Raw genomic sequence first — 27,977 nt, 5'->3', positions numbered from 1 at the left:
TCTTTTTTATATTCATTCAGATTTGACTTGACATTTATTGGTAATTTTTCAACATCTTACTGTTAATTTTACTTTTTTTGGATAATTGTATATGATGTTACCTTAAATCAGTCATTTGATCAAGATAATTTCTAATATGTATTGGCAAATGTATTAGAAGTAAAATTGAAACAACCACAGCTTTATTCAAAAACTACACTACCAATAATTTACCCGTACTTTTTTGGTACATTTCTACCCTCGTGCATATCAGTACTGTTAGGAAAGACTGAAAACTTATAATGTTATACTTTCAATGAAATCAGTACTGATTTTGTCAGTACTGTTTCAGTACTGATTTTGACAGTACTGTTTTAGTACTGATTTTGACAGTACTGTTTCAGTACTGATTTTGACAGTACTGTTTTAGTACTGATTTTGACAGTACTGTTTCAGTACTGATTTTATCAGTACTTTTTCAGTACTGATTTTGACAGTACTGTTTCAGTACTGGTTTTGTCAGTACTGTTTCAGTACTGATTTTAACAGTACTGTTTCAGTACTGATTTTGTCAGTACTGTTTCAGTACTGATGTTGACAGTACTATTTCGGTATTGTTATTTTCAGTACTGTTTCAGTAGATTTGGTGTTGTTAATCTTTTTAACTTGAATGTGTATTGTTTCAAAAAATATTTGGAACTGAAAACTTTTAAACTCGGTAAGTATAGTATGCTATATAATAATTTGTGGCATATTTTGTATCTTTTCTAGATATCTCTGATTAAGTGTTTATCATTAGAGAAGTTTTTACAATGTGCATCTCAGTACAGTTGGTATCCAAATATAGGTTTGATAATTCTGTGACAATATTATTATTATCCTTTTTTAGCTGGTTACGTTTTTCTCTTAGACTATATCACTCTGCTGCGCAGATTTTTTTTAGCGACGTGAACATGACCAAGGAAAATTATCAAGCTTACTCTCGTCTATCGAAATACTATTGAAGCGAAGGAGAACACAACAGAAATGAAGCAAGATAAGCAGTTTATCGGATTTTACCCATTAGGAGCACCTGAATTCACTCCCGGTTTTTAATGGTGTTCGTATTGTCTTTTATGTATTTTTCAAAGTGTTGTTGTAAATGCCCTTTTGTTTTGTGATTCTTTGCTTACTTCTTGATTTTGGTTGTGACTGTCTTTCAGTGTTTATAAAAATAATACGCATTAGGAGCACCTGAATTCACTCCCGGTTTTTAATGGAGTTCGTGTTGTTTTTATATATGTATTTTTCAATGTGTTGTTGTAAATGCCCTTTCGTTTTGTGATTCTTTGCTTACTTCTTGATTTTGATTGTGACTGTCTTTCAGTGTTAATAAAAATAATACGCACTCGACATCAGGAAGATTCACACTGTGGGTCGAGGCTGATATTTTACAGTATCAATTGTATAATAGCGCATAATTTATATATATATCAAACAAGATTAGAATCTTCAATACTGTTCATTTTTTTGAATTTTGCTATTGCTTAAAATATGTTGTAATTAATGCAGTTATATGTTACTATGTTAGGCAATGCATTATAATCAACACAAAACAATGTCTCGATTACCTTATTTTTAATCATAACTGGAATTTCTTTAATTTATCATAACCATTTTTTAATATATAATAAAACATTCAATGTCATACCAACATGTGAAGTTTGTGGCAAAAATCTCTGTCATTTTCATGCCCCTTGGTTATTTTATGACCCTTTAAAGCTCATAAATAAAACAATCAAAGAAACAATTAATTTTGCATGTATCATGTTTCATTGCTCTCCCCCTATGCCATCTTTTCTTTGGAATGCTATGTTGAATGTAAGTTTCCTGGCTCTTTTCCTCAATTAAGTCCCTGATATGATGTGTCTTTTTACATGTACAGTGGTAATTCAAGAGGACACTTTAGTTCTAATATGAGCTCATTATAAGCATCCACCTTTAATGTTTTGGTACTTGTACGAAACTCAGGATTCAATGGTTCATGATTAAATGTTGGGTTTTTTTTCTGATGAGTGCCATATTGTCTAGATACATCATTTTGTTTATAGGTCTTCAATTTTCACATCGAACATTCCCATGTCTGCTCCTGTCTCCATTGCTGTTAATCATTCTGAGGAAAGAAAATGTAATGATTTTATAAATAATAAAATTGAGAATGGATATGGGGAATGTGTCAAAGAGAACAACCCGACCAAAAAAAAAAACAACAGCAGAAGGTCACCAACAGGTCTAGGCTACAATAAATTATCTTATGTTAAAACTTTCCTCATTTCTGTGTTATGTAAAAATAAAAAAGAATGCACAATTATGGAAGGGAATGGTATGACATCAACAATTACTTATTACTTTATATACTACCATAAGTCCCGTGAGTAATCACTAATGGACTGGACTTCTGATACTACATGTATATATAATATTGTAATCAATCAAAGTTGAAATTTGTTTCTAAATAAAAAAAAAGAGGAAAATATGATAATTTAGTTCATCATCATCAAAGTATTGGTGTTTGCCAGTGGCAAGTATTTCATACATGTGTAGTTTTAACCATCGGTCTATGTATGTGCTCTTTATAATAAGATCCGTGAAACAACGACGAAAGACATTTAAATATATACTAACTACTTTATACAAAAGTACATTAATGTTTAATAGATTGAAGTGCAAATTTAATTTAATTGAAAATTTATCGTACATAGTCATATATGTAGCACCTAGCCAGAGATGTTATACATCTATCTATGGTAGCACACAGAAACGTGTCCGATTCCTCAAAAACGCGTCAATGATTTGATAAACATGTCAAATTGCACTGGCGAAACAACTTCTGCGGGACGCCGGTCGAGCAGTCATAGACATACATTTTGTAAAAAGACATTTATAGGCATCACCGGATAATATTAAAACAATAAAATTTACTTACTATTTATAAACGATGATTTAAACTTTACAAAACTTATTAAATGCAATGTTAATGGGTTTTTTTCTAAATACGCATGACATATTTGCCACTGGACATTAAGTAATCAATAGTTAATTATGTGTTGTAAACTTAGCCTGCAGCTATGCTTGTTATGAATTACCTATGCTGAACAAACTAATGTTTATCAATGACATACAGTAAACGTGGTCAAGCACCGGGAAGAAAATACAATATAAAATGTACATGATGTATTAGTTAAATCTAAATTGTGAAGTACCTCTGTCTGAACTTTATAATAATAATAATCATATTGATAAAGAAAATCATAAATTGAAGCGCTTCAAATAAAAATAACTTTTTATTGTGCAATTTTTTTTAAACCAGACCTATAGTCTGTGTCTGCAAGCAGAAGAAAGCGTGCACAGTGTAGCATACCTTGGACATTTGTCTGTACGGATTACTAAACCTTTCCTACAGATTTTTTTTTGGCACCTGCTTCGACTTTTTTTTCTAATCAATTGGCCCGAGAACACAGTTATTTCGTAGTGCATTTCTTTTAGACAATAAATTCAAATTAAAAAAATCGCACCTGCTCTTTCTCAAAAAGATTTTTACAGTGTAGTGTACTACCAGTGAGACAAATAATATCAAAATTATAGAAACTTCTACCAGCTCTAACTCAAAATATTGACAATTCTGTGTTAAGGGGGTGTAAAATTCAGTTTGACAGCTTCAGACGTGCTAAAATTTGACCTTTTAGAACTGGACCAATTTACTTCTTAACATAAAGATTCAGCACCCAATTTTTTTTTACATGTAATTACATCCCCCTACTTGATATTTCATGCATTTAATATCAAGAAATAAATTGGGAAAGTGTATCAAATAAGACATGCAAGTTATACAGTTTACACTAGGGACTATATTCGTAGACAACGAAAACCAATGGACGATAACTGTGTCCTTGGACCAATTACAATCCAACCGAACAATACGGGTTCTATCGTATCCCACACCATTGATATTGAATTGCGTTTTTACTTTACAGAGTATCATTGGGGGTATATGAGTTTTGAAATATTCTGGCTTTTTTAACCGGACACATTCTTAAATTATCGGACACGTTTTTGAGATTGCAACAATACACAAAAGGTTATTGTCTTAAGTCAGGAGTTTGGTATTCAGTAGTTGGTTTTCAAGTTTGAATGGTTTTACATTAGTCACTTTTGGGGCCCTTTACACCTTGCTGTTCGGTGAGAGCTCATGCAGGCATGGCGTTGAAGACCGTACTTTGACCTATAATGGTTTACTTCTACATATTACGACTTATATGAACAGGAGACTTTTCTCATTGGCAGTTATACCACATCTTCTTATATATTAATACAACACTGAGCCACCCAACCCATCCACCCCAATTACTTGTTTATGAGGGCTGCCTAGAGTCAGAGGTGGATTTAGGGGGGGCAGAGGAGCCGCCCCCCCCTTTTTGGAAAAAAATTGGTTGCTTATATAGGGGAATCATTGAAGCGTGACTGGAGCTGGCCCCCTCTTAGGTCAGTCAGTGGGTCCCCACTTATGTAAATTTCTGGATCCGCCACTGAGAGTGGTTACACCGGGCCAAAAATGCATCGGACTGAAACAACATACTGGTTGTGTGTACACTGACAATCAAATTAAAATTAAAAAAATGTATAAAATATTGTAAAAAATAATTTTTCATTTGAGTGCATTTACGTAACAATAACACAATGTAACCGTAGACATAAATATCATTGTTACACTCGTAAGTATTCTATGTAGTTCCTTAGTCAACCCTAGGTCTGCATTCCGGCGATATAGCCTATAAACTTCATTGTAACAATAACTTTTTTACGACTGTTACATTTCAATGTAACCATAGCCAGTACCAAAATAAAATAGAAATTTAAATATTTCACAGACATCTTTATTTACAACATAAAAATAGGAAGACTGTTGAATGATTTTCAGTGGCGGATTCAGAGGGGGCGTAGAGGGGGTACGCCCCGCCCCCCCTTTTTTGCTCGGACTTTTTTTTTTTTTTGGTAAAATGATTAATCAGACTAGACTTCGTGAACTTTGCCATTTCCCGAGTATTCAATTTTTATACGACAATTCTTTACTTATAAAGACATTTTTCGCTGGCCGGTATTTACTGATTGTCAAAGTCATGTAATTTGCTATGGTGGAGTTGACCAGTGCGTTGAAAAAACGGCACTCGGTCATTTTGAAATTAAAATAACAGTAATACACATTGCTTAGGCTGAGGTTGTCATGACAATCAGGAAACCTTCAAAGCGACACAGGATAGCACAAGAACGTATTGACTTCTATTTCACTATTCCACTAAACAGAAAGTAATGGTAAATACTCTAGATCTACAGTAGGACAACCGGAAGCGCCTGAGTAAGGATTTCGGCGCTCAGTGATACGGTTCACTAGACGACGTTGTCAACACGTAATGGCGGCCATTACTTGACGTCGGATTTGGCATTCCTTGTTGAAAGTTGCATTTATGACATTCTTGGATGCTTAAACTTTGTGCCACACAACATAAAAGATAAAGCTTTATTCCAGATATTGCAGGTAATTATTTTCAAAGAAGTTGCATCCCAAGAAATGATTTAAACGACAAAAATAAAGTGTAAAATAATATGAAACATGAATATTGAAATCCAAGTTTTCATCATTTCCTTTTTTATGTAATGAATTTACTATTTATCACTTTTATTATTTTATTACATTCGGATTTCGGTCTGGGGTATCCGCCCTTGTCTCCGGAAATATTATACCCACTGTCAACATCCGTTTTCAAACTGGACAGACAAAATTAAAAAAAGTGTTCTTCACGATCTCCCTGGAAATAATTCACGCTATCACTTTGTGAACATTGTAAACATGAAACGGCAAATACGGACCAAAACGAATCAAATTTGAAAGCGTGGATGATAATGTTTCATGCCGACTGTAAGTTCTCTAAAAAAGGGGGTGGGGTGGGTGGGTACTTCATGAATTTTGCTGCACGTCAAAGACGTCCATGTACTAAATCATTAGAATGTAAGACATATTCACTTTAACTCTTGGCTACTTTATACCTGGTCTTATATAAATAAATTCCCATTTTATCTGGGAACAATTAATTTTATCTTCATTATAAACTAACTATCTAACTAATTTTATTCAGGATAAAATCCAGTACAAAAGGATCATCGCTGAAACACATGAACACATATACAAAACAAAACAACAATAAAACATAACAGCCAACACTTTTGACACTTATAACAACATGAACAAGCAAGAGACAAAACTCATGATATGTTTATGTGTTAAGAATCAGAATGTATTGTGTATTGTTGTCATTATTGCCTGTCAGGGGCCCTTAATTGGAAAATAAAGAATTTTGAACTTTTATATGTCCCTGATTTCATTTATATAATACATGTACACTCAAGTTTAATATTTTATCTATAAAAATTAAATCTTTTATGAACACAAATTGATACAATACAAAGGGAAAGGGATTATAGGCACTTGTTTCTGACAATGGGGGTTCACTATCCGGTAAACGGACAGAAAGTCACAGGACAAAAAGTCACAGGACATAAAGTCACAAATTTGATAGGACGAAAAGTCACAGGACAAAAAGTCACAAATAAATTTTTGACAATTATTTGAATAAGTACGAGAAAGATCTTGAAATATTTCCTTTTTATTACATATATTCATTCTTAAGTATAGTACATTGTTCATAAGCCTTGATAAATAAAAAAATATTTAATTTAACTATTTAAATGATGTATTTCTTGGCACCACGAAGCCATTTAAGTACCAAGCCACATTGACACTTTGTTTTCATTACAATTATTTGATCATTATTGATATTTATTGGGAAAAAAGTTATAACAGAGTTGCTTTATATATAATAGTTTAAGAAAAAAATTTTAACATCAGAGTTTTCTTATTCAAAGAAAAATAATCTCAAAATTGAATTGTGACTTTTTGTCCTGTGACTTTTTGTCCGTGACTTTTTGTCTGTGACTTTTTGTCCTGTGACTTTCTGTCCTACATTCCACTATCCATACTCTTCTTTCACATATATAAAAAAATAAACCAGTCATGCTTCAGTCCCTATATAATCAACCAAATTTTTTCCAACAAGGTCTCAATAGTCATGACAGTGGTGGTTCCATGATTTTAATTGAGAAAAACTGGGTTGTGATTGCCCCCAAAATGTATATAATTTTAGCTTGTATTGTACATGTTATGATATTTATGTACACTATAATATAATTGAATATAAAAATGTTAATGAAAGGATTGTTAACACTCAAGTCTGCTCCATGTTATAATATTAAACATTGTTATCTAACATGTTTAACACCGCCACATTATTTATGTATGTGCCTGTCCCAAGTCAGGAGCCTGTAATTCAGTGGTTGTCGTTTGTTTATGTGTTACATATTTGTTCTTCATTTTTTCATAAATAAGGCCATTAGTTTTCTCGTTTGAATTGTTTTACATTGTCTTATCGGGGCTCTTTGTAGCTGACTATGCGGTATGGGCTTTGCTCATTGTTGAAGGCTGTACAGTGACATATAGTTGTTAATGTCTGTGTCATTTTGGTGTTTTGTGGATAGTTGTCTCATTGGCAATCATACCACATCTTTTTTTTATATTATACTTAAAAAATAAATTTTCAAGACTTGGAAATATTTTCTTTGCCCATTATTGCCTTTAACTTTTATGTATTGAGCAAAATGCTTGAGGCATAATTATTTTTAATACTTAGTAAAAACATGTATTTTCTTGGTAATTCATATGGCAAATTTGTATTAATGTGCTGATAATAACAATGCAAAGTTTAATTTTGCTTTGAATAATTTAGTATATAATTTATTTAGTAATTGTATGTACATTTGCTTTATATTTACAGGAAGGAGAAAGATGTTCACTATGAATCAAAAATTCAATACATAGGACTTTTATATATCAACAAAAAACACTTGCACATGTACATGTGTATGTGTGATATATATACATACAACAAGAAAACAGTAATCAAATGGAATGTCAACGACCAGTGTCCAGTAATGTTGAAAGCAAAATGATTTTGATAGAAAACAATAGGACTAGAATATATTAAGGGTAAGTAATCCAAAAGTGTCTGTTTAGGGTAAAAACAGTCAGTTATTTACAGTGTGCTATGATTTCAATCCCACAAATATGAAACAAAAACATAATATACATGGTATGCAGGCTGTTTTCATAAGGGAATAGACTGAAAATATCTACATTTAACAGTCAGACATAATTATATACTAAATTATTCTTTTTTATATATATTGCCAATGGAATAAATTGAGGATGGAAATTATAATTAATGAGATATAGGTAAAAGAATCATACACAGACTTTAAGGCCGAATGGTATTCTTTTAATAGTTTAAAGATTTTATTCTGTTATCTATGCTGTATAAATGTCAAGATAGTTACATTTGGATTTAAAACCTAATTTCAAGAATGAAGGGTACCATAATTTAATTTAATTTATGATAAAAAAAAACAATATAAGGGAATTAACTCTTACATGATGTGCATCATATCCATGCAAATGAAGCGTTTTAATAAATCTGACCATTTTTATATGACCGCAAAAATTGAAAATTTTTTGGTCATATATTGGTATCACGTTGGCATCGTCGTCGTCGTCTGAATACTTTTAGTTTTCGCACTCTAACTTTAGTAAAAGTGAATAGAAATCTATGAAATTTTAACACAAGGTTTATAACCACAAAAGGAAGGTTGGGATTGATTTTGGAAGTTTTGGTCCCAACATTTTAGGAATTAGGGGCCAAAATGGGCCCAAATAAGCATTTTCTTGGTTTTCGCACTATAACTTAAGTTTAAGTAAATATAAATCTATGAAATTTTGATACAAGGTTTATGACCACAAAAGAAAGGTTGGGATTGATTTTGAGAGTTTTGGTTTCAACAGTTTAGGAATTAAGGGCCAAAAAAGGGCCCAAATAAGCATTATTCTTGGTTTTCACACAATAACTTTAGTATAAGTAAATAGAAATCAATGAAATTTAAACACAAGGTTTATGACCTCAAAAGGAAGGTTGGGATTGATTTTGGGAGTTGAGGTCCGAGCAGTTTAGGAATAAGGGGCCAAAAAGGGGCCCAAATAAGCATTTTTCTTGGTTTTCGCACCATAACTTTAGTATACATGTAAGTCAATAGAAATCTATGAAATTTAAACACAAGGTTTATTACCATAAAAGGAAGGTTGGGAGTGATTTTGGAAGTTTTGGTCCAAACAGTTTAGGAATAAGGGGCCCAAAGGGTCCAAAATTAAACTTTGTTTGATTTCATCAAAAATTGAATACTTGGGGTTCTTCAATATGCCGAATCTAACTGTGTATACACATGTAGATTCTTAAATTTTGGTCCTGTTTTCAAATTGGTCTACATTAAGGTCCAAAGGGTCCAAAATTAAACTTAGTTTATGATGTATTTAAATGAGTAGTTATTGTTGCAAACTCCATTAGAAATTTGAATTGAGATCAGTTTTGGAATAAGGGAAAGGGGATGTGAAAAAAAAATTGGGGGGGGGGGGGTAAATTTGTTTCATTTCAGATTTCATAAATAAAAAGAAAATTTCTTCAAACATTTTTTTGAGAGGATTAATATTAACAGCATAGTGAATTGCTCAAAGGAAAAAAAAGTATTTTAAGTTCATTAGACCACATTCATTCTGTGTCAGAAACCTATGCTGTGTCAACTATTTAATCACAATCCAAATTTAGAGCTGAATCCAGCTTGAATGTTGTGTCCATACTTGCCCCAACCGTTCAGGGTTCAACCACTGCGGGCGTATAAAGCTGCGCCCTGCGGAGCATCTGTTTTTTTTAGATAAGAGAATGACTTGAGCAGACTGTATTGAGGTCATAGATGGCAATAACAATGAAATACAATATATTATAATTATCATTGATTCTTCATTACTTTTTGATTGAATTAACAAACTTAATTTAATAACAAAAAATTTCATTTTCAGTAGACAACACATCCTGTCAGAGGAATAATTTTACTGGAGGATAAAAATTTTGATACCTGGAATCAGCAATTTATATGAAATTTGTTATGAGAGATATATTCATGTACAGAATGGTATCCGAGGTGGTTCAAGTGATTATAAGCGGCCATTTTTGTTGAACTAATGCAGGATTTAATAAATGAAAGACTATGGACTCCAAAGTTTAGTAACAAGAGGATTTTTTAAATATGTGAGACTCATCAACATTAAAAAGTGCAGAAGTGAAATGTCACCATATTTATTAAAAAAAATCAGATTATTGACTCAGTTGTTTTCATGAATATTTTGTTTTAAGCAATTTCACTGTTATATACTTAATAAGATTCCACGTTTATTTTACACTTCTGACAACCGAATATTATATCTTCCCTCTGGCCTCAAGTGTTTCCCTTTTATTTTGCATGAGTGTAATTTAAAAAAGCTCGCTTTTAGTTTTGGGCAAATTCAAGTTTTGCCATTCCAGAATTATTCAACTTTTTTCCTGGTAAATTAGACATGTACCCACATGTTGTATTTTGCTTTGGTACTTTTTCAAGAAATTGTGGATCAAGGATGAATTTTATCAAATAAGCTCATTTTTGGATATTTATCACATATCACATACTTGAATAATCTTTAAAATTGAGAATATAGATGGGCAATGTGTCAAAGAGATAACAACCCAACCAAAGAGCAGAAAACGAGCAGAACCAATAGTATGCTTATATTGATTTACTTCACTTTTGCCTTGTTGTTGAGATTGAGTGAAAGAATTTTTGTTTTGTTTATTCCTATCAATTAGGGGGGTGGGGACCAGTATTCAACACTGCATAACTAAATGTATATCCCATCACCAAATATGAAGCAGCCAACCATACAAAATAGGCCCCCATCACTAAAGGGAGAAAAGAGATGCACAACATACAAAATATTCCATAAGGCTAGCTACATTGTATCATTTGAAATTATATTTCATTTATTTTTTTTGCATGTGGAATTGTTTTTTGTAAGTAGTTATTTATTCAATTCAAGGTAATAAATACAGTTACCTTTCAGTAATATGAAAATTAGAAAGTTGGGGTATGATCAATGCCAATAAGACAACTCTCCGCCAGATATCAAATGCCTAAAAAGATTAATTTGAACAAAAAGCAGTTAGTGAGCCACATGTATAAAAGACCCTGTTACATGACACAAGACAGGCTGAAAAGGAATATTCTGCATCTGTATGCAAAAGTGAAAATATGTTTAGAAATAAATGCATGTGTAGCAATGGATGCAAATGAATAGTCAATCCAGACAAAATCTCCAACGTTTTGGCGTTAGTGTTTTATGCACAAAATTGTCAACCAAATTTTACATACTTCATTCAAATAATTTACATTAAAGAGGACAACAAAATAAAAAATAAAAGAACAGGGCGAATGGGTATAAGGGAAAAGCACCCAGGGCGAACAAGTACATAGGCGGATCCAGGGGGGCCCCCACTTTCGTGGGAAAAATTTGGTTGATTATATAGGGAATCATTGAAGCATGACTGGAGCCCCCCCCCTTTTAGGCAAAGTTCTGGATCCGCCACTGAAGTACTATTGTGAACGGACCAGGATTTCTTTTGAATTCCCACCACCTACTTACTTATAATGGGGTCATTTCATCAATAAAATCATATAAAAAGGCTTTAAAAAAACTATATATCTATAAACAATTGTTATAAAACACTAGGACCAATTATGCCAAATAATATAAGAATATTTTTTTTATCAAGAAAAGGCTCGAAAGATATGTATAATGTTTTATTTGAAAAAAGCAGTACTAAACTTAGATGTGAAGAAAAATGGTCCTTAACACTCAACAAAAATTTTGATTGGAAAACTGTGCATAATATGTCTTTTTACTCCACAAAAAGCTCAAAACTTCACTGGTTCCAATATAGAATAATACACAGAATATTGGGCACAAATAAATTTTTATTTAAGATAAAAATAAAACAAAGCGATAAATGTACTTTCTGCAGTGAAGTTACTGAAGATATTGAACACATATTTTGGACATGCCATAAAATAGCAGATCTGTGGATAAGACTCATGGACTGGATTTATAACCAAACACAAATAATTATTCCATTTAACATGGATATAATTTTATTTGGAAATTTAGGAAAAACAGAAAATAATAAAATAAAAAACTTAATAATACTTTTATCAAAATTCTTTATCTATAGAACAAAACTGTGTGAAAATCAAGTAAATTTTGCAGGGCTGAAAAACTATCTAAAAGAAAATCTAATACTAGAAAAGAATATATTTTTTAAAACAAAGCCTCTTCACATTGCCAACCTCTACTGGGACCCCTGGCTTCCATTATTAGAATAATTTACACTTAAGCAACTTAATTAGCATTACCCTATGTAATGTTATTGTGCATTTTAGTTTAGCCTTTTCACACCATCATATATGTTTTTATTTAATATACTGTTATATGTTGTTTATTGTTTATTGTCTTTTGTTCTTGTTTTGTGCCTAAAATGCATATACATTCTCTAATATCTATTTTGTGTTTGTATGAATTATTTACAATGGAAAACCAACTTTGCCAAATCTATTTAATGTTGCCAAAAAAAATATTGCTGCCAAATTCCAAATTTCAAGGACTTTCTATTTTTTATTTTTATTTTTTTTTCTCTAATTTTTTATTTTTTGTTTTTTGTTTTGTATTTGTGTTTTAATTATTTATTATTTTCTCTTCTCTTCTCACATTCTCTCTTAAATAAAATTCTCACTTTATTGATCAATATTGAAATAATTGATACACAATAATATACTATATATATATTATGTAATTTTGAGTACTAACAATAACTAACAATTTTTCTAAATATACAATCTAATGTTTAACGAGGCCGGGATAAGGTACCGGTACTTTCTGTATCAAACTAACAAATGTGAAAGTTTTCAATAAAGTATGTATAATTTAAAACAAAAAAAAAAAAAAAAAAAAAAAAAAAAAAAAAAAAAAAAAAAAGAATTGGTCATCCCTCCTATGCATAGACATATTGATAGTCAGTATGTCAATGCCCCAAGAAACTGCAAAATGAATTTTTAATAAGTTTTAAAGTCATGATGAGTTTGAACCTCCACTGTAACCAGAGATTGAGAACCCTGAGCCCTAAAAATGACACATGCCTTTGACAAAATAAAAAGAGCATGCCCCTGCCAACGCCCCCTTTTAAAAATAAGAAACCAAACAAAACACACAACGATAATTATATTAACGAAAGGAATATCAACAGCTTTTCTATGACCGAATCAGATTAAATGTTCATTAAAAACTCAGCGGCAGGTAGCAATATTCACGGAATGAATCTTGTTTTTTATAAGTTACTTTGTAAACTTTTAGTTAAAGTACGATCATGATTTCAACAAATCAGTCGGGGTCCCATGATGTGTAAGCCTAACACTCTAGGGTACCAAGTATGGTATAACGTTGGTATGGATTCAACGTATTGCATGCCTTCATTGGCATTAAGATTAACAAAATTGCTACAAAGAAGAAAAGAATCCAACTTTTAATGACATTTTACGTTGGCATTTTCGGCGCCGGAAATTGACAACGTTTATCTATATACTGACACAACTTCGGTTGAGGTCGATTCCGGCAATTCTGCTTAAAAAATCACATCCAGTAAAATTTATTGATGTCTTAACATATATTTGATATGTTTCAACTATTTTTAGTGGATAATTTTTTCGAGAGATGAATTACTATCGTGCTCTTCAGAAACAAGGTAAAGGGAGGAACAGGGCCCCCATAGTGGGGACATACAAAGTAAAGGTGACCATTCTCCATTTCTACTCGATAGAAGTGCCTAATTTTTTCAAAACACATACATTTTGTACCAAAGATTAGCATATGAAAGTTTAAAAAAAATTGAGTCGGAGATTTTTTAGAAACACCTCATAATTTTAGCATATCAATAGACGTAATGGAAAAATAGCCAAAAATGGCGCCTTCTTCAATTTCGAAAAAAATCTATAATTTTACAATTCAGTGACACAAACTGCTATATTTAAAGTGGTTTTATACCTAATGATTCACCTTTTCATGATATTTGAATAAATATTTACTTTAAAAACAGAAACTCTTCCAATTTTCAAATCTACCGACCATGCAAGGAAAAACCTATAAAAGATTGAGACCCCTACTTTAAAATGGGAACAAATTTTTGCCCTGGCTTGGACACCTCTGTTCTTTACGAATTTCGATGCCAAAAACTCGCGAGAATAGGTTGTAAAAATGTTTAGCATATCGAAGGATAGGTATTTTTTTGTTCCCATTTTTGATATAGCCATTTAATCCTATATTGCAGAAAATCAAAATCCGAAATTCTATGTTCAGATGTAAAAAAATAAGATTTCCTTATGTTTCAATGATCAAAAATGAAAATAATATGTAAACTCATATATTTTTCTCCTGTAGATATGCTTAAAATCGACAGTATTTATCGTCCGCACTTTGCCGCAAACGAATTTAAAAAAAATACAAAAGCGCGCCATTTTTCAGTTGACGTCGGCCGACGCAAAATAGTCCATTTTTCGGCGTAGGACTACTGAGCGCCGCCGAATCACATTTTGGCCGAAAAGGCACATCCGGTTGTCCTACTGCTATAGACTATTACACTCTCATGAAAAAAAAGTTCCACAATATTATTTACCTACGAAAACATGTTTAACAAATTAATGATCCCTAGTCAGTATAAGCTCTAGAAAAATTTCAAGTCTCAGGTACGAACCATTTGATTTGAGGAGGCAGTCTGAGATATTTAAGAGAAAAAAAAAATGACTCTGATTCTTGCCTTAAACAAAAATTTTGGCCGTATCTTGATTGAAAACAATAGGCTTGTCCACTTTTTTGCTATTAAAAACTAAAATTTCCAACAAAAATATTTAGCATGAAATGAACATGATGAATAAAAACGGGCGTATTTTTTTGTGGCCGGGGTTTGCATGTCTGACTGGAATGTCTGTTTTGCCGGACTTATATATATTGAATACTTTTTTCAAGACCAGACTGCATGCAACCTGCCTACTGGATGTGACTTTTATGTCTCCATTTGTTGACCGTCATTCATAACTTCGTTGTCATTTCAGACACTTTCGTAGTCTTTAGTGGATTTGGAACCCCTCACTTCGGTTCCCTAAGTTATGTTGGGTGAAACATATCAATCAAACATTTTGATAAAAACTGCTTGTTTGTCTTTTTTAACTCGTGTCGGTCGTATTGTAAATTTCATCTAATTTCCATGTCTATTTTTTACTGACAAGTCCTACATCAAATATATCAGTACATAGCTTTGGATCAATACTATCATTTTATGATAGACAATTAATAGGGAGAATACAGCATAAAAAAAAGGTCCAAAAAATTTCCGACTCGCTCCGCTCGGCAAAATTTAATATCTTCGCCCCCCTTCCAAAAATCTGGGATCCGCCCCTGATTTTTACCACATCAAATGCACAATGAGCAAACCCATATATCGCATTGCCCAGATCGCATAGTATGCTAAAAAAATATTTTAAAAAACCAGAAGTAACAGAAATGTTGTTGTTAAATCATTTCAAACGAGATCACTTATATATATAAAAATATACATATATGCAGCAACAAACACAGCAGTCAATGTGGCGAGATGAAATAATTTTGTAGGCACCTAGGACTTATATATTAAAATGTTTCCCAAATTAAATGAAGCATTGGGCCCTATATAAAAAAAATCCTGTCAAAATAGGAAACACATTTTTAAAAGGGGGTTCCAAATCTGGAGATAGGGTTTCTAAATAGATTTCCCTTTTCAAATTTATGTATTTATCGTTAAAAAGGGGTCCAACCTTCGGACCCTCCCCCTTCTTACGCCGAGGGGTGTACCGCACCTCCCTTTATCCAATCATATGTTTAGAAAGTCAGGCTGATCATTTCACAAATATCAATTTGACAAATATTAATACTATAATCTATTTAATAAGGTTTGGTAAAGAAGTAATAATATGTATATCCAAAACATGCCCGCGATTTTATACCTATTTTGACATTTACAGAAAGTTCTGTAACCAGAGGCGGATCCAAAGAGGGTTCCAAACACAGTCACTTGTTTCTATCCATACGAAGGTCGACTATCCATAGTCGACCTTCGTATGGATAGAAACAAGTGCCTGTGGTTCCAAAAACTCGGGATAAAAGGAAAAAGGGGGGTTCCAACTCAGTCGCCTAAAGATTTCATAATTATAGCGAAAAAATGGGGGAAACACAGTGGGGGGAAATAAAATATTTTAAGTAGTATTACATAGAATAATGCATTGAACGTCCAAAATAATTTGGTGTTCACACCCCCGGAACCCCAAGGGTCCGCCACTGTGTAACGCGTATTCTGCTTTTTTTAACTAACGTAATATGTTTTGAATTAGCTATGCTACACTTTTCGAAGTTTTAAAATATACAATGTACTACTATACCTTGATCTACCTTCAATCCAATTGTGGTATTCAATCCAGAAGAAGTTTGAACTGTTGAACTGTTGAAATGTCAGTGCGAGTGCAAAAATAACGTTTGTAAACAATGAATGACGTCATGTGTAAATCCATCACATAAACGTTTTACAATAGGCAATTGTATGTTCCATATTGACGCTCTTTTGTGATTACGATAATAACATCAACGGCAAAATTTGAGACAACAGCAGATCAGCCGGGAAGGATAGGATACAGAAATACAGCAGAGAAAATATCGGTTTACCAGCCACTTGCAGAAAGTCTTAAAGTTACAGAAAGAGACGATTGTTACGACACGTCAGAGATGGCGGATCCTTTTCGAATCATCTACGGATTGCTATTGTTCATGTATGTTTTACAAGTCAAATGTATGTCTTCTTCCATCACAAGTTTTATTCCGTGAGCATCCTGTCAGATCATATATTTTGCCGGAATCAACATTCTGTATACTGTGTCAACAGAATACAGAATGTTGATTCTGTATTCTGTTGACACAACATTCTATATTCTGTTGACACAACATTCTATATTCTGTTGACATTTTTACAAAAACAATGTCTTTCCCTTCAAGACTTTAGTTCAAATTTATATTTACATATATATTTGTTTATAAAAAAAGATGCCGTATTATTGCCAACGACACAACAACAACAGCAACAACATATATTTTATTTGCCAATCATGGCACCCAAAATGAGCGGAATAATCACAACTCTCCACAACAGATCAGATGACCAGAAATTAACAAATATAGGTCACCATACGGCCATCAATAATGAGCAAAGCCATATCGCATAGTCAGCTAAAAAAAGGCACCAAATGACAAATGTCAACGAATTCAAACAAGAAAACTAACGTTCTTATTCATGTACAAAAATGAACGAACAATGAATATGTAACACACCAACAAACAACAACCACTGAATTACAGGCTCCTGACTTCGGACAGGAACATATATACAGAATTTGGTGCGGTTAAACATGCTAGGGTCTTCCCCCTAAACCGTGAACAGAGTTGTAACAGTACTACATAACAACAAACTATAAAATTCAGTTGAAAAAGGTTTATTTAACTTTAAATAACTGATGAATGCAAATAGAAATACATCTCAGTAACAAAAACATAATGGACGTTACCGTTACTCAACAAAAAAGTCACTAAATACAGATCTGAGAGTACTTGCAGTTACTGACAGCTAGTTCAAAGCCACTAACAACTATTATCGCTATTTTGTGCATTTTTCCTTTGATCTTTTTTTGTGATAATTTTCATATCATGCTTCTCGCTTGATATGGAAAAATTATTGCTAGAAACTAAGGAGCCACGTGGCGTTGCTAACGAAATTGACATTGAAATTGACAACGTCGTCACAGGTAAAATAGCGATAAACAGATTATCATTGGTCATCTCAACTCGATTGCTTTTCTCACTTTCGCTGTACCAGCTCAAGCGAGAAAATCAATCTCGTCGAGATAATCAACGATAATCTATAAATAACAAAAATCATGCATCTAACTTCAAAGACTTAGTTCATAGTTGTTTTTATATATCTGTTGATTATATTTAATCTTAGTTTTTTCCTTCTGTTAAAAGAGATTAAATAACAGACGCAATGTTCAACAAATTTGTTTAAAGATGGCAAATTTGTGTTACATTCGTTTAATTTATAATAATACACACAAACTAAAGAGACAGAAAGACAAAGTTTGCCTCCAACGACAAGCAAGAATAAACCAAGAAACAGAAAACAGACAATTTTCCAATGTCCTATTTGGCTGGCTTTCACATTATTCCCAATTTTGTTATAAAGTAGACAGAAGCAATGAAGAATCGATAATAGTGTGATGCTTGAATATGAAGAAAAGAGAATAACAGGCAAAATTAATAATAAAAAGTGAAAAATGATATAGAATATTACAGAATACAGAAATGAAGAAACCACTTCCAGACCAGAACCTTTTATAAGTTGCACATTTTTTATTTTTTTTGCCTTTTAAATCTTTCTGTTCGGACACCATATTGGTCCGACACCCCAATAGCCTGACGCCCTATTAGTCCGACGACCCATTGGACCGACACACGAATACTAGTAATCCGACACATAATTATTGAGCAATACTTTGTATGAATAATATTTATATTTTAAGAGGATAATCCCTATAGTTTAAAATGATCCTACTGAGATTCCTCAAAATAATAGCATATTAGAGTACATGTATTAAAAATTTGCTTAATGTCCAGTAGCAAATAATACATTCATGTTCAAAACAATTGTTAAATAAGTACAATAGGTAAGTCCTGTAAAAGATGTCATCTGGGGTGAAAGAAGGTCAATGAAACTTGGACTGCCACTGGACAACGAAAGCATATTGAAGGTGGACAGGAATTTGCCCTGCTGCATATTCAGACAAAAGGCCACCGACGGCCTCTCAAAGAGTTGTTGCAATAGTTATTAACCTGCAGAGATCATGGCACTTTCTTTCTATACATGCTATATGAGGCATCCGATTAAAGGTAACCAATCTTACATTTGTTGAAAATTAAACATCCCGCACAACTTTACTACCAATGGTTTTAATGTTTAACTGTATCACATAAACATTATCCGTTGTGATGACTGACTTGCACTTCTGGTGACATTTTCTTAGTGAGAATGTGTTCACATATGGAACATATCTTGTCCTTATGTCCCACGTAAGTGTTATCAATAACTCCTGCACCACTTTACAGAATTTTGTAAATCATCGATACAATCTTTATATCATGATGTATTTTTTCAAAGGACAATTTACAAAGTGTTACGTCCATAATTAATACCATAACATGCATGTTGGGAAAAACAACTTTTTATAAATGCATGCAAAGTATTTGATGCAGTATGATCTATTGTTATAGGTATCTAAAAATGGATCCCACCAGAACACAAAGACTAAGTCTATGAGGAAAATAAAGTTTTAGATCAACGACTAAAAATTGTCATGAACAGATAAAATATGAGATAGAGATAGAACTGGTATGAAAGGTGACAGTAGAACATTGAAATAATTTGAAAGGTAGGTATATATATAGTTTAACACTCAATTATGAATTTTTTAAAGTAAGTATTTGCAGTTATTCCTATAATTTTATTTCAATATCATGAAATGTTGTAGTGTGTTTATATGACAACAAACCAACAACGAGCAAGTTCAAAAAAATAAAGAGTAGAAATACAATTCTTCAACAATTGAAAGATATCATTAAAGTTAACAAAGAAGTCTACGGGAAGTACATATCCGTACACACAACTTCTCATTTAACTGTTTCACAGATTGCATTGATATTGTGCTCGAATAATCAGATTATATTAATACATATGTGTTTTGTTGCCGATCCAAAGATGTCAGAGTGTTACAGCAGGACATAGTTGAACTTAGGAACCTAAAGGAAATATAAACAAAGATCTCTTTCTCTGTAACCGAATAACAGATTTAAAAGATAGTAATTTATTATAATGAGAATTTCCACTGGTACTTATAATGAAAAAATTCACAAAAAGAATACTTTTATTTAATTTTTAAACTATTGCATATGTATAAAATGATAAAAAGTTGTAGGATTGTCACTGAGACAACTATCCACCCAATTTGAGACGATGTGAATGTGAACAATAATATACAACTGTGCAGACTTCAACAATGAGAAAACCCATACCGTATTGTCGGCTACAAAAGACCATGACATAAACAATATATGAAACAATTTAATTCAGAAAAATTAACGACCTAATTTATAACAAAACAAATTAAAAATGTTAAAAGTGCAGCCCGTATTGAAAACATGGACATTTGCCATGAACCCAAACTTGGGACGCTAAAGTTCTTCTCCAAATCGTATAAGATCAGGCCCTGAAGTCATACAAAATTTTCTCAGTGCCCGGAGAAAAAAAATCGTGGTCGAAAATTGAAATCCAGCATTTTGATTGGTTGATTTGTTGATTTTGGAGTTTGAGTAAATAACTGACTCGAAAGTTTAATGACTTCAAGGCCAGTTTTCAAGTAGGTAAATCAAACATTGTTCCATTTTTTTCTTTCATTTTTCTCCCTGTATAATATAAACCTTGTATAATTAACGTTATACCACCTTTAGCAATGCATGTACACTGATTCACATTATGTCATGGTTGACCTATGTTTAATCTTATTAGGCCAACTAAAATTAATTAGTAGATTTTCATCCAAATTTTTGAAAAAAATGGGGTGGGTGGGAGGATTTTATTTTTTAAATTTTATTTCATATCAAACCCTTGTCACAAGTTCTTCATACCGGGGGGTATAATTGCTAGTGGAAAACAAGCTTGCATAATGTATATACATGCTGTATAAGGAATCCGACACTATTTTTTAAACTCTTAAATAAAAATCCTTGATTTGCAACCACTGTCATACATGTAATTGCCGCTTTAGAAACCTATTTATAGTATACATCAAAGAGAAGAGAAATGCTCTCTTCAGTTGGACTAGACCTACACCAAATTTATTTTGCTTTCTAAGCAATGGTTTGTAGTCCACATAAAATCAATAAAAAGTAAAAACACAAAAATACCGAACTCCGAGGAAAATTCAAAAAGGAAAATCCAAAATCAAAAGGCAAAATCAAAAGTCCAAACACATCAAACGAATGGATAACAACTGTCATATTCCTGACTTGGTACAGGCATTTTCTAATGTAGAAAATGGTGGATTGAACCTGGTTTTATAGCTAGCTAAACCTCTCACTTGTATGACAGTCGCATCAAATTCCATTACATTGTCAACGATGTATGAACCAAACAAACATACTCAAAGAGTAAAAATGTCAAAAATAGGGGTACAGCAGTCAATATTGTGTTATCATCTTAATATCACTATAAAAACAACAAATGTAACGAAGAATCACAAAAAGGCATACATCAAATTTAACATACTCATTTTGCTTTTCTTGTACCAATTAATTTATGTATATAAAAAGTCTACCCGTAAAGGAAAGAAGGTTTTCGTTGCTGGTGTAAAAATGCGCGTTTGAAATTCGTACAGGTAGACATAAAAATAATTTTGTCATTAAAAGTATGAACAAAACAAACATACTTCCATCACTATAAAAACAACAAATGTAACGAAGAAGCACAAAAAGGCATACATCAAATTTATTATACTCATTATGCTTTTCTTATACTACTTAATTTATCTATATAAAGTCTACCCGTAAAGAAGAGATGGTTTTCATTGTTGGTGTAAAATTGCGCGTTTGAAATTCGCACAGGTAGACATAAAAATAATTTTGTCGTTCAAAGTATGAAGGTATACATACATGCATAGTCACGTAAAGTTGATATAACAAACAACAGACTCAACAGTAAATGTAATAATAATAAATAAATAAGGTGTGGTTCAAAGTATGACAGGATACATACGTACAGTATCACGTCAAATTTATAAAATAAAAAACAGACTCAACAGAAATTTAAAGTATTTTATTGAATGAAATAATTTTGTCATTCATAGTATGTCAAAATCCATAAGTAAGAGTAATTTAAGTAAATGAAATAATTTTGTCGTTCAAAGCATGATGTTTTTATATAACCACATAGTCAATTCAAAAGAATATCTCAAAAATTTACAAGTAATATTAATAAAGACTAATAAAATAATACTATAACAAGTTATTAAGATGATAACCAACGTCAGTACACAAAATCTATACTTCAAGACCATCTTGTATTATTTGTGAAGTTGATACGGAATATTTATCAACAAGTTCTGGGTATCTTCCGATGAACTTTTTTAGAAAAAGGACGAGACGTTCTTTGACATACCCCTGGTTCATCAACTTTCTGCTCAGACACTGGTGACGTTTTACAAAGTCTGAATAGGAGCTGCCAGCTCTTGAATACCTAATAAGTTGGGAAATGTATATTCCATATGCAGGTGAAGTTGGTATATTACTACTAAGGTGGGGGAAATTGATAATTTCAAAAATGAAATGTATTGGTACAATTGTATGCAGCACAAGTATTATGAGTACAAAATAAAATGTAAACTCAGTTTGGAAAGTAATTGTGAAGTAAAACATGAACTTTACCAAATTTCCTGACACAAAGTCATCGTATAAATGAAGAAAAAAACACGGTTTTCGATTCACTTGTGAATACCGCAATTTGCGTTAAATGACAAGGCGTTTTACTCGTTACTCGAATATTTCATGCCCTTCTCGTTATCAATCTCTATTCTCGGTAGATGATGTTGTCATCATAGAGCAGCAGAATATGTCAACTTTATTATTTCGTTTAGAATAGATTACTCGAAGAAATACAAAAACGAAATTGAAACAGGAAGTGTTGAATGAAACGAAATTATCGATGGTTCCCGGTAACGGACATGAACAAAATCCGGAAATCGTATTATTGTTAAATAAAAAAAATCGGGGCGGGACGATTTCAGAGGGGCGGGCGGGGATGAAAATCTAGCAATTAATTTTAACTGGCCTTATTGGACTTTAACAAAATGATAAATGTTATAATCCAATTTTTCCTTTCCAGAAACAAGTTGGCAAAGATATATATCATATGCATAGGAAGAGCAATGGAAAATGACATTGAAGCAGAATTATGAAACAGTTATTTTAAAAAAAACATAAAATTGAGAGAGAGAAAATACAATTTTTTGTACTTTTTAATGCTGTTCATTCTTAAGATTACTGTTTATTGTATTTCGATGGAAGTTATTGCAGTTGATAAGAAGATAGAACAAAAATTTGAGTTCTTCAGCTTGTTTTTTATTCAGTCAATAAAAATTAATTTTGAAAAGCAAACCATATATGTTCAAAAATCAAAAAGGTTAATTATGTACCAAATGACCTCCGTCAGACATTAATCAGTCTGTTGGAAATCTTTCTTTAAATTTTTATGCTATTTTACAAAATGTACATTTGTTTGTATGTCTGTAAGATTCAAATCAATCAGAGATTTCTGAGGAAGTACAAACCAAGAGTTTCTGAAAGTCATCAGTCCTCATGTGAACATGCTATACTGAGTAATGTAGTGCTTACCCTTTCAACTCCCCGTTAACGGGATGCCTAAATATTGCAACACCAAATTTCATATATTCTTTTCGTAAAATACGCTCTGCAGTTTTATAAGAAAGAGTACAAGAGTTGTGCATACATGTATCTAAGTTACTATTCACAATACACTCATTACAAGTGAATGAAATTGCATGATTAAGGTATACAAAAAAAAAGAAATCTGTCAATAAATGTATTCAACCATTAAAAATTTGTAAGGGTTCCGCGGAACCCAGTGTCTCGCCTACTTTTGCTGTAAATCACAGGCTTAACAAAAATGAGGAAAAAAATCAATAAAAATATTCCTCTTGATACAATCTTTTGATTGTAAGAAGCTACCATGTACTGTCCAAGTTTGGTAAAAATCCAGCATAGTTTATGAATCTAATAAATGCTTTAAAAACTTTAACTGCAGACTTAACAGGTATGTAATGTTAACTGGAAGATAATCTAAGTCCATTTAAAAGTAAAATATGGAAAAAGTGGATTTTTTTTCCTTCAAATTTACTTCTGGATACTATCTTATGATTATAAAAAAGCTTCTGTTCAAGTTTGGTACAACCCAGGATAGTTTAAGAAAGTTATTTAAATTTTAAAAACTTTTACCACAGAGTGATTGTAATGTTTCACTGCAGAAAAACTAAGTCCATTCAAAAGTAAAATACGGAAAAAATGGATTTATTTTTTTGTAAAATTTGCTTCTGGATACTATCTTATGATCATAAACAAGCTTCTGTCTTAGTTTGGTACAAAACAAGGATAGTTTAAGAAAGTTATTAAAATTCTAAAAACTTTATCCACAAAGTGAATGTATGTTTCCCCGCAGAAAAAACTAAGTCCATTTAAAAGATAAATACGGAAAAAATGGAATTTTATTTTTACAAAATTTACTTCTGGATACTATCTTATGATCATAAACAAGCTTCTGTCCAAGTTTGGTACAAACCCAGGATAGTTTAAGAAAGTTAATAAAATTCTAAAAACTTTAACCACAGAGTGAATGTAATGTTTCCCCGCAGAAAAAACTAAGTCCATTTAAAAGATAAATACGGAAAAAATGGAATTTTATTTTTACAAAATTTACTTCTGGATACTATCTTATGATCATAAACAAGCTTCTGTCCAAGTTTGGTAGAAATCCAGTATAGTTTAAGAAAGTTATTAAAATTTCAAAAACTTTAACCACAGAGTGAATATTTGTGGACGCCGCCGACGACGACACTGACGACGACGGAAAGTAGGATCGCTTAGTCTCGCTTTTTCGACTAAAGTCGAAGGCTCGACAAAAATCTTACAATGAGCATATGATTGGAAATTTATTTATGAGAAGTTAGACTAAAAAAAGTGGTCGTATTCAGAATATTCGATCAGCTCACAGTAAAAGGAGAAAAACATACGCTGTTCAGTCTGAAGGTACCTGTTCATGTAGGGGGACACGTCTTGTAGCAGATTCTCTCCTTGCGGTGAACTAGCATGTTAAAAAGGAGCTCAGTGCATTATTGATCTAGTTCTGTACAAACTATGTTAATTACATTGTATTTATATCTGAGTATCATGTCCTCTTCCTGCACTTAACTTGCCACTGGATCACATAACATCAATCCATCCACCCATCTTCTCAAAAGTCATATATCGAGTTCCACTGTTCAATATGTTCTGATTTGACTCAAGCAAGATATAAATACATGTAATATGGTATTGCCAAATAGAAGTATTAATAAGTATTAAAAACATAAACCTTGTAGACCACACAAGATGCAATTCTGACAATAAATTTGACATAAAGCCAGAATATTTAAAAAAAAAAAAAAAAAAGAAGCTAAAGTAACTGTCGAAGAGCTGGATCTAAAGCTGAACCACTTCAGGACAACAAAAATCAGAGAAATAAAAAAAAAAACATAACGAAAACATTTACATGTCACGATATAGAAAATGAATGGAAATGGGGTAAGTGTCAAAGAGAACAATTAACCCACCCCAAATATACAAAACAACTAGGCATCACTATACAGATAGTCTGATTTAAAAAATGAAACAGTACTGAAGAAATTAGTAACGAAACACTACTTACGAAATCAGTACTGAATCATTACTGACGAAATCAGTACTGTCTGAAACAGTACTGTCAAAATCAGTACTAAAACAGTACTGTCAAAATCAGTACTAAAACAGTACTGTCAAAATCAGTACTGAAACAGTACTGTCAAAATCAGTATTAAAACAGTACTGTCAAAATCAGTACTGAAACAGTACTGACAAAATCAGTACTAAAACAGTACTGTCAAAATCAGTACTAAAACAGTACTGTCAAAATCAGTACTGAAACAGTACTGACAAAATCAGTACTAAAACAGTACTGTCAAAATCAGTACTGAAACAGTACTGTCAAAATCAGTACTGATTTCATTGAAAGTATAACATTATAAGTTTTCAGTCTTTCCTTGCAGTACTGATATGCACGAGGGTAGAAATGTACCAAAAAAGTATGGGTAAATTATTGGTAGTGTACACCATTTTCTCAGTAGTATTTTTTCAGTAATTTTTTCTACTTTTTTATATTCATTCAGATTTGACCCTTATTGGTATTTTTTCAACATTTTACTGTTAATTTGACATTTTTTTTGATAATTGTATACGATGTTACTTTAAATCGGTCATTTGATCAAGATAATTTTCTAATATGTATTGACAAATGTATCAGAAGTAAAATTAAAACAACTACAGCTTTATTTAAAAATAACACCATTTTCTCAGTACTATTTTTTCAGTAATTTTTTCTACTTTTTGATATTCATTCAGATTTGACCTTTATTGGTAATTTTTCAACATTTTACTGTTAATTTGACTTTTTTTGGATAATTGTATATGATGTTACCTTAAATCAGTCATTTGATCAAGATAATTTCTAATATGTATTGGCAAATGTATTAGAAGTAAAATTGAAACAACCACAGCTTTATTCAAAAACTACACCATTTTCTCAGTAGTATTTTTTTCAGTAATTTTTTCTACTTTTTGATATTCATTCAGATTTGACCTTTATTGGTTATTTTTCAACATTTTTCTGTTGATTTGACATTTTTTGGGATAATTGTATACGATGTTACTTTAAATCGGTCATTTGATCAAGATAATTTTCTAATATGTATTGACAAATGTATTAGAAGAAAAATTAAAACAACCACAGCTTTATTTAAAAATAACACCAGTTTCTCAGTACTATTTTTTCAGTAATTTTTCTACTTTTTGATATTCAAAATATTACACCATTCTATCAGTAACATTTTCTCAGTTACATTTTTTCAGTTATTTTTTCTACTTTTGGTATTCATTCAGATTTGACCTTGATTGATAATTTATCAACAATTTACTGTTAATTTGACATTATTTTGGATAATTGTATACGATGTTACTTTAAATCGGTCATTTGATCAAGATAATTTTCTAATATGTATTGACAAATGTATTAGAAGTAAAAATAAAACAACTACAGCTTTATTTAAAAATAACACCATTTTCTCAGTACTATTTTTTTCAGTAATTTTTTCTTCTTTTTTATATTCATTCAGATTTGACCTTTATTGATAATTTTTCAACAATTTACTGTTAATTTGACATTTTTTTTGGATAATTGTATACGATGTTACTTTAAATCGGTCATTTGATCAAGATAATTTTCTAATATGTATTGGCAAATGTATTAGAAGTAAAATTGAAACAACCACAGCTTTATTTAAAAACTACACCATTTTCTCAGTAGTATTTTTTTTTTTTTTTTCAAAGTAAATATCTTTTATTATATATCTGCTGCCTTAACAATTTACTCGGATTACAGCGTTAGCCCGAGTATCCCTGTAATTAGTTACGGAATTTCCAGGGAAAAGTTCAGTAAAGTATACTAAAGTATTAAAGTGTTAATTATATATATCACATACACATTCTTTTAAATACAGTGTATACATATTAACAATAAAATTTCATAGTATAAATCACGTGTTTACGGAACATCATTTTGCCTTCCGAATTTGTGTTCATCGTCCCGTGTTTACATCTTTGACCCAGTTAATTGTACTTGACCTTTTGTGCTGGATTAGTTACAAATCATTGTCCGAAAGCTAGTGCAAAAGGAAGCACATGTTTGTTGTGAAAATAAATTTTTGGATTAGATAAAACTTGTTTGGTAAGTGCTATTTACTATTCGTTAACAATTTTGTCATAGAAACAAATTAAATGTATCTAAAGTGAAAAAGATTAGATGTTTCTGGAAATATAATAGAAAGAATAAGGATTTTAACATGTGATTTGATAC

General features: G+C 31.7%; 3 long non-coding RNA genes across 4 annotated transcripts; 2 read left to right on the top strand and 1 right to left on the bottom strand.

Moving 5' to 3' along the window:
- Window positions 1-1,579: 1,579 nt before the first annotated feature.
- On the bottom strand, window positions 1,580-16,663 carry LOC139495510 (uncharacterized). Its single transcript, XR_011657373.1, has 2 exons — window positions 16,552-16,663; window positions 1,580-2,131 (listed from the first exon to the last, which is right to left on the bottom strand). It is a non-coding gene; the product is annotated as an uncharacterized lncRNA (long non-coding RNA).
- LOC139495509 (uncharacterized) lies at window positions 5,351-10,329 on the top strand. Of its 2 annotated transcripts, none has more exons than XR_011657372.1 (3): window positions 5,351-5,551; window positions 7,902-8,113; window positions 10,028-10,329. It is a non-coding gene; the product is annotated as an uncharacterized lncRNA (long non-coding RNA). The 2 variants fall into 2 exon arrangements; XR_011657371.1 differs by lacking the exon at window positions 5,351-5,551 and adding an exon at window positions 5,687-5,932.
- A 72-nt stretch (window positions 16,664-16,735) lies between the features above and the next one.
- Window positions 16,736-23,222, top strand: LOC139495508 (uncharacterized). Its single transcript, XR_011657370.1, has 3 exons — window positions 16,736-16,935; window positions 19,484-19,641; window positions 23,145-23,222. It is a non-coding gene; the product is annotated as an uncharacterized lncRNA (long non-coding RNA).
- The last annotated feature ends 4,755 nt before the right edge of the window (window positions 23,223-27,977 follow it).

Source organism: Mytilus edulis, chromosome 11, assembly GCF_963676685.1.
Source record: "Mytilus edulis chromosome 11, xbMytEdul2.2, whole genome shotgun sequence".
Taxonomy (NCBI): domain Eukaryota; kingdom Metazoa; phylum Mollusca; class Bivalvia; order Mytilida; family Mytilidae; genus Mytilus; species Mytilus edulis.
This window is presented reverse-complemented; position numbering and strand designations above follow the sequence as displayed.